A 7461-nucleotide genomic window follows, 5' to 3' on the forward strand; every position below is an offset into this window, starting at 1 on the left:
TTTAAAAGTTGTTGTCTTTAGCATTTTCATGTTCCTGCTGTATAGACTGAGTGTGCAACGTATGCCCCAGTAAACCATGGAGTTCCTCCCATTTAGAGAGACAGTGCCTTCATCTGCACTGTTCTAGCTCATCCCGAGTGTATTCTCTGAGTAGACTGACATCTGTGCAAGTCCACTGTGATCTCCCTGTGGAAACACAAAAAAAGAGTTATGGGTGTTGAGCTGCAATCCTCCAAGGAATGATTGAGGTGAGCTGCAGAGAGACGGTGTCATTTTGAGTAACATCCTAATTGAGTATGAAAGGAGAAATGGGAATTAATCACCGTCTTTTTTAGCAGGAGCAGCTGGAAGTCTTTGGTTTCAATGATCCGCAAAGCCCCATAATCTGTTTTGCTGTTCACATGTTTTATTTCCATCTGTTTAAATGTCAAGCTATATTGTGGGAAAGTCAGAAACAATAAGAGCTATGAGGCTTAATAAAGAGCAAAATAAATTATTTCTCTTACCCTTTTTTTTTTTAGTGTTAACTTAGGTTTTGGAGGGGTGTCATTCAAATGGGCACTTACAAGGGTGTTATTTTTGATGGCACGTTTTCCATCTTTTTTTTTTTCCCTGCTTTTTTCTCCCCAAATCCCCCCAGTACATAGTTGTATATTTTAGTTGTGGGTCCTTCTAGTTGTGGCATGTGGGATGCTGCCTCAACATGGCCTAATGAGCAGTGCCATGTCCGTGCCCAGGATCCGAACCCTGGGCCGCCGAAGCGGGGCGTGCGAACTTAACCACTTGGCCACTGGCCCAGCCCCACGTTTTCCATCTTTTGATCACAGGATTACTCTACATTTGTGAAAATTCATAGCATTGCCTAAAATACTATATATTTATGTAATTAATGGAAAATGAATAATAGAATTACCTTCATATGTTAGGAGGATATTAAACGCTCATGTACCTTGATTTTTATGCATTCAACACTTCTTTCTAGCCTGTGGGATCCTTCTTTGGAAGAATTGAAGTGTTAAAAAGAAGAATTTAGTCTTCAACAGGCCTTTCTTGCAACCCTGTCTTAATTGAGGAAACACCCCCTAGGGCTGCACCTGCCCTCAGCTCATACTCATAACAGCAGTGAAGTGAGGGGGCCTCAGACTCTTTGAGTTTAAATCAGGTTCTGTGGGCACATCTGTAGAAATACTGTAGTTATGAAACAAAATGTGTCTCTTAGGTGCCATCTGTCTGGGGACATCCTCATTCATGTCATCAGCATTGTCTTTCCATTATTGTCCATAGACCATTTCCAGCTCTTCATTTCCCAACTCAAGCATACTTGTGCCTGCTATCGGAAATTTAGAAATCCATGGACCACTGTGGAAAATTTCCATGAGACAATGCCAGGGGCCTGTGAGCTGAGAGGGTCACAGGAGCAGTGGTAGAACCCTTGTCATGGGCACATTCCATCAGCCACAGCAACCAGGAACATTCCATATATATCAGATCTGCTTTCTTATTCAACAGTACTTAAAGTGATTGACCTTGAGCTCCAGAATTTGTCAAAATAAGTCAATTCTTTAGCGTCTCCCTCCACATACCCCTTTCCTAAAAAGGCTTTGCCAGCCTCCTGTTATGCATCTAAGAGTCTCCAAATCTCCCACAGTGGACATGAATTGCCCAAGGCATCCTTCTACCAGAAAGCATTCTCCTCATCCAGTGCCGCACAGTTAGAGATGCCAAGAAGGCAACAACAGCCTTTTGTAATGGAGGCCCTCCCAAGGCCTGAGTTGATGATCCTGCACAGCCAGCTTCCCATTTTGCCTTGGGTCATGAATATAGGACCCCTTGGGCTTGTTAACCAGAGGGCTCCTCATTGAAGAGATGGGTACTTACAGGATAGAATAAAAAATGGCGCTTCTGGCATATCACCCATACAAGAGGAAGTGTGTTCCCCTCTTCTCTGATTGATGTAATACATTCTGGAGGAGGTGCCCTCCTTTTTAGACACATTGCCACTTTAGGAGTGACTTGGGGGCACATGAATGACCAGGGAGTTCATATACTTTATGCACAGTGTGTACCACCACACCTGATGGGGTCCACTTCAGAGTCTCTATTCTTCCCCCAGATCAAACAGGCCAGCCCTGATCATGGATTCAGTCAGATTGATTAGTCAAATTCCAGGTAATCGTGCCAGCAACAGAGAATTCCCTGGGCAAGAGTCAACCTCATCTGCACATTTTTACAGATCCTTTATTGTCATTAATCTAGCTGCCTCATCCCACCAATAGCAACAGCTCCTTAGCCACGGCACTGATTTGGCATCAAGAACTCTGGGACACCTTGCCTCACATACCCAAGTACAACTCAGAGTCACTCCTTACTCTGCACATATTAAACCTCGGTCTGCAAGGGCTGATTTCATTGCTTAGGGTGATAAATTCACTCGAATTTCTGAGAGACATACTGACACCTTTGACCTGATGGTGTTAATGTTGGCCCACGGGACCTTGTAATACAAAGTCATTAAGAGGCCTCTAATCTAAAGGTTTATGAAAAATTCAGTGGACTTCTCTCCCCTCCCATGGACAACTTAGTGACTGTCCAACACAGTGTCAGTCTCACTGATGTGAAAAACGTGTCACAGGCAATAGAATCCATGCACATTAAGTCCAGGCAGAGGAAAGGGACCCTACAGCTGATGGGATAGACTTTGTCAGGCTGCTCACCCCCACTGTGGGTCTGCTTGCTACGCTCAGACTACGGTAGAACCTTTTATAGACAAATTACTCCTCCTGTCATACATGATCCTCCTGAAGCCACAATCAAGGACTCATCAAGATGCTCTAGAAATTATTGATATTATCAGCTGATGTCTCAAAATAGAAACATTGGGCTGTTGAGAAAGGCATTCAGTGGATCTTGTGCCTCTCGTGACCCAGGCTGCAGCGCTCTTAGGGTGGCTGAGGCTTACTTAGACGAACCTGCTTTCTTCTGTATAGATGTTCCTGCTGTTGGAGTCACATTCGATCCCCAGGCTATGGGGCTTATTACTTTGTTCTGATCATCAGGATTACTGGCACCGTCTAAGTAGAGTCTTTCTATACTAGGCTCTTCTGTCAGAATGGTCACTCCTACAGGTCTTTGGTTTCTTGTAATCATGCCCCCTGGCCACCACTCTCATATCCACTCCTGGTCTTCCTCCTAACATCACCTGTAGTCTATGCCCTGTGTGTTAAGAATTCATTTTGGGTGCTCTCTCTCAAACCTCCCTGAGTCCATCCAACACAAATGTGCTGTTTTCCTGCCATTTGCACTCATGTGCTTCTTGTCATGGGAGTCACTGGTACTGACCTGGGCACATGTGATGTCATTCAAAAGTTGCATCCTTCATGCCAATCAAGAAATGTCCTGTGGCCAAGCCTGGTGGCACAGCGGTTAAGTTTGCACTTTCTGCTTCGGTGGCCTGGGGTTCGCCGGTTCAGATCCCAGGTGTGGACCTATGCACTGCTTGGCAAGCCATAGGTCCAAGATGCAAGCCAAGGCAGGCATCCCACATATAAAATAGAGGAAGATGGGCACGGATGTTAGCTCAGGGCCAATCTTCCTGAGCAAAAAGAGGAGGATTGGTGGCAGATGTTAGCTTAGGGCTAATCTTCCTAAAAAGAAAAAAGAAAAAAAACTGTCCCAAACACTCAAAATACATGAAGCAGTCAGCTAATATTTGAGATGTTTTCCATGAAGGAAAACTCCCTGGCAGCCATGGTAGCTGATGACTACTTAGGTTTGGACTTTTTATTAGCCAGCCAGGGAGAGTTCTGTTCCACTAAAAGAGCTGCTCGCTGCATGTGGGCAGGCTGCACTGGCAGGGTGCCTCCAAGAACACAACAAATGAGACAACAAATTAGAGTAAACAACAACATTACTAGAATATTTGAACAGAGGCCTGGAACCACACTGATACACTTTCCTGGATCCCCAACACCCTGGGATGACGGGAATCAAAGATTTTTGGAGGCTTTGTGATCCTCCTTATAATGTCTCATGCCATTCACATGGCTTTTCAGTTAATATTCCAATTCCAGTTCATTTAATGAGATGCATTATCATTTAGTCAGTGAGCCTCAGGAGTGAACTTGAATAAAGACACTGACCTCACTGTTAATATCTGAGTCTTCATCGGCTTTAGATACCTGCTCACCCTGTCTGGCCCACAATGGGTAAATAGTTAGGTAGGCTGACACATGCCCATTTTCTTCTTATGCCACTGGGGAGGAGGGTCAAATCTTGACTCTATACACCTTAAAGGTTCAAGCCATTCTCCCTTGCACAAGCCACCCCAACCCACTCACCCTTGCCCTGCTCTCCTTAGAAAGTACCTTTGAGTCATAAACATATTTCAGTTAAGTTGATGCATGTCGTGACATGGTCTTGACATCCAATCCCCTTTTAGGTATGGTGTTAATCCTGCCCCCAAAAGGGCAATGGTAAAACAGAAAACAACCAATGGAAAGTATCTTTTCGGTGACAAAATGGTATTCAGGTTAGGGAATTTTTTATAAGATGAGGAAAATAAATCTGAATGCAGAGATTCCAATATAATAATGTTTTTAGATGCATTGGTTACAAAAGAAGACTTTGAAACCACCCAGGTGGCTCTAGCAGGAGAATTGAGTGACAATGGCATAGTCTCACAAGGGAAAGAACAGCAACAGGAGTGAATGATGGTTTCTGTTCTGACATGTAGAGAGATCTGAGTGATCATCTCATCTTCACAACAAGAAAAAAACTGAACCACCTGAAAAGTAACACATCTTTGATCCAAGAGGGGTTCGAAATTACATGGCAAACCAATGCTCCCAAAGTGAGAGACCAGCAAGTATAGAGAATTACCGCTTACCTGCAGGAGAAACTGGAGCCAGCAATGTCTAGGAACACAGAAACGGTTAATGAATTTTCTGGAGAGACAGATTGGACTAGCTTGAGAGTTACAAGCTTTAGGGATTCCAGTCTTAGTGAAATCCTAAAATTTATGTATTTTTCCATCAGGAGCCCAAGGAGGTTCTTGTGGGAGCTGGAAAAGGGTGTCTCATGCTTCATGCAGGAAATGGGGGAAACTTTCTGATGTACACGGAAAGCATTCTGTGCTCTGTAACTTAGGCCATCTTTCAAAGGAAATTAATCTGCCCAAACCTTATCTGATTGTGGAAAGAGCAGTCAGGCAACTGCCAGACTCCAGGATTTCTTTCTGACAAAAGGGGAGGAATAAATGCTAAGAACATATTCTGAAGTTCACCGTCCAGGGATTCTCTCCTATCAAAACATTACAGGTTTAATCATAACATGAGAACATTCTCACCCTAATGCCTTCCCGCATATCAACAGGGCTCCAGTGTAGAAACAGTGGGTTAAAGAGAAAATTGCAAGACACAGATGACCTAAGATTGAGTTTCTAGGGACACGCAAACACACCAGGGGAGAAAAACACAAGGACACTTGTATGCGGCATAAGGCGTAGTAAGAGAGCTTACAGCGATAAACACCTGTATTAAACAAAAAGGATATCAAGTTAACAAGGGAACGAGAAGAAGAACAATAAACTAAACCCAAAGTACTCTGAAAACTACAAAGCATGTTCAAAAGGAATTACGAAATGTATAAATGGAAAATATCTCAGTTTCATGGTTTTCAGGACTTAATGTTGCTGAAATGGCACTGCTGCACACCATGACCTAGAGATTCAGTGCAATACCAATCATAATCCCAGCTGTACCCCTTATAGAAATCGGCAAGCCATTTCATGAGTTAATGTAATTGCAAGGGAACCAGAATAGCCAAACCAATCTGGAAAAAGGAAAACAAAGTAGTAGGACTAGCATTTCTGGATTTCAAAACTTCATGCTAAGCAAAAGTAACCAAGATCGTGTGGTACTGACACAAGGATGGACACAGAGATGTGTGGAAGATTGAGACTAGAGAAGCAAATCCCACATTATGGTTAACTGATCTTTGACAAAGGTCCCCAAAATTAGGAAAGAATATTCTTTTCATAAATTGGTGCTGAGCCAACTGGATAGGCATAGGCAAAAGGAAGAGATTGTGCCCTTAAAACCCACAACATACAGTGACTTACCAAAAAGCATCAAAGACCTAAAGATGAGAGTAAATGAATGACAAAAGTATATAAAACATAGAAAAAAATTCCTAACCTTGGATTTGGCAAAAACATATTAGATATGACACCAAGAGCAATAATAGGAAAATAATAGGAAATTAGGCTTATATACTGTGGATAAGTACTATGGTACTAACCTTATGGGACCACTGTGGTATATGCGGTCCATTGTTGACCCAGACTTCGTTATGTGGGGCATGACTGTGTGTGGACTATATCTCAATAAAGCTGTTCATTTATGTAAATAAGGGATTAAGAGCTTTACAATGCAAAAGAGTTTTGCAATCCCTTCTCTGAGGCTTATTAGAATTTCCAGGTTAATATACACGTCCATCACCCGACATAGTTACTGTGTGTGTGTGTGTGGTGAGAATGCGTCATCCACTGTCTACAGTTATACACATATCAAGCCATCAGGTTGAAATCTTTAAATATAGACAATGTCATTAGTCAATTATACCTCAGTAAAGCTGGGGGAAATTTTACAGGTGCACCCCACATTTACACAAGGATTTATTAGTTTTCTTAGATCAGTGAAATTAGGAATCAGTTGCCTTAGGGATATTATAACCATCTATGTTTCAAACTTCTCTAGGTCAAAAAATGACCTAAAATAAATTTTTCTCCAATGTAAAACGTACACTTGAGAATTTGGTGAGCACATCTCATAACTTGTCGGTCTGAGAAGACTCTCTGTGCCCAGCTAGGGCTGTGGGGTTCCTACTTCCCGCCAGAGTCAAGGGCCCCCGGATTCTTTATGTTAAGATGGAACGAGGAGGGGTAGGGCAGGGATGGGTGGAAGGCTGAACGCTGGCAAGAAGGAAGATCAAAATGGAATCAGACCCTTATCACAGATTGTGACATCACGTTTAAGTGTCTGTGTTTCTAAACAAGGATCAGGCTGACATGAGTGGCCTCGCAGCCTTACACCAAGCCCTTGACCCTTAGAGGACATAAGATCCTCTTGTTCCCGTGTCTCCCAGCCTGGTCCACTCTGTACTTGCTCTTGAAACTGAATCAGGAAGTGCGTGTGCAGACCTGTTAACCACGCGTTCATAAAGCGGTGGGGTAAACAACAGTGTGGTCCCAGGCCTGGAAAACATTCTGTTTAAATGTAAATGACCCAGGCAGGGACAGGTTAGGGGCCACTGGCAGAAGCTCATTCGGCTGAGCCGGGTGTCTTCCTGCTCTCGTGCCACTCTGGTTTCAGGGGGTGTGGCCTTTTGGGAACTGTCCAATCCAGGCTCCGCTGAGGCAGGTGGGTGGGACGGTGCTCTGCGCTGGCGTAGATGTCCCTTGTC

General features: G+C 43.5%; 1 protein-coding gene across 1 annotated transcript in view; it reads left to right on the forward strand.

Annotated features, from left to right (window-relative positions):
• The window catches only part of LOC103567649 (zinc finger protein 709-like), a 216618-nt gene that overhangs the window by 76299 nt on the left and 132858 nt on the right, over positions 1–7461 (forward strand). The gene's annotated exons all lie outside the window — the stretch shown is intronic.

The sequence above is a fragment of the Equus przewalskii genome, chromosome 6, assembly GCF_037783145.1.
Source record: "Equus przewalskii isolate Varuska chromosome 6, EquPr2, whole genome shotgun sequence".
NCBI lineage: Eukaryota > Metazoa > Chordata > Mammalia > Perissodactyla > Equidae > Equus > Equus przewalskii.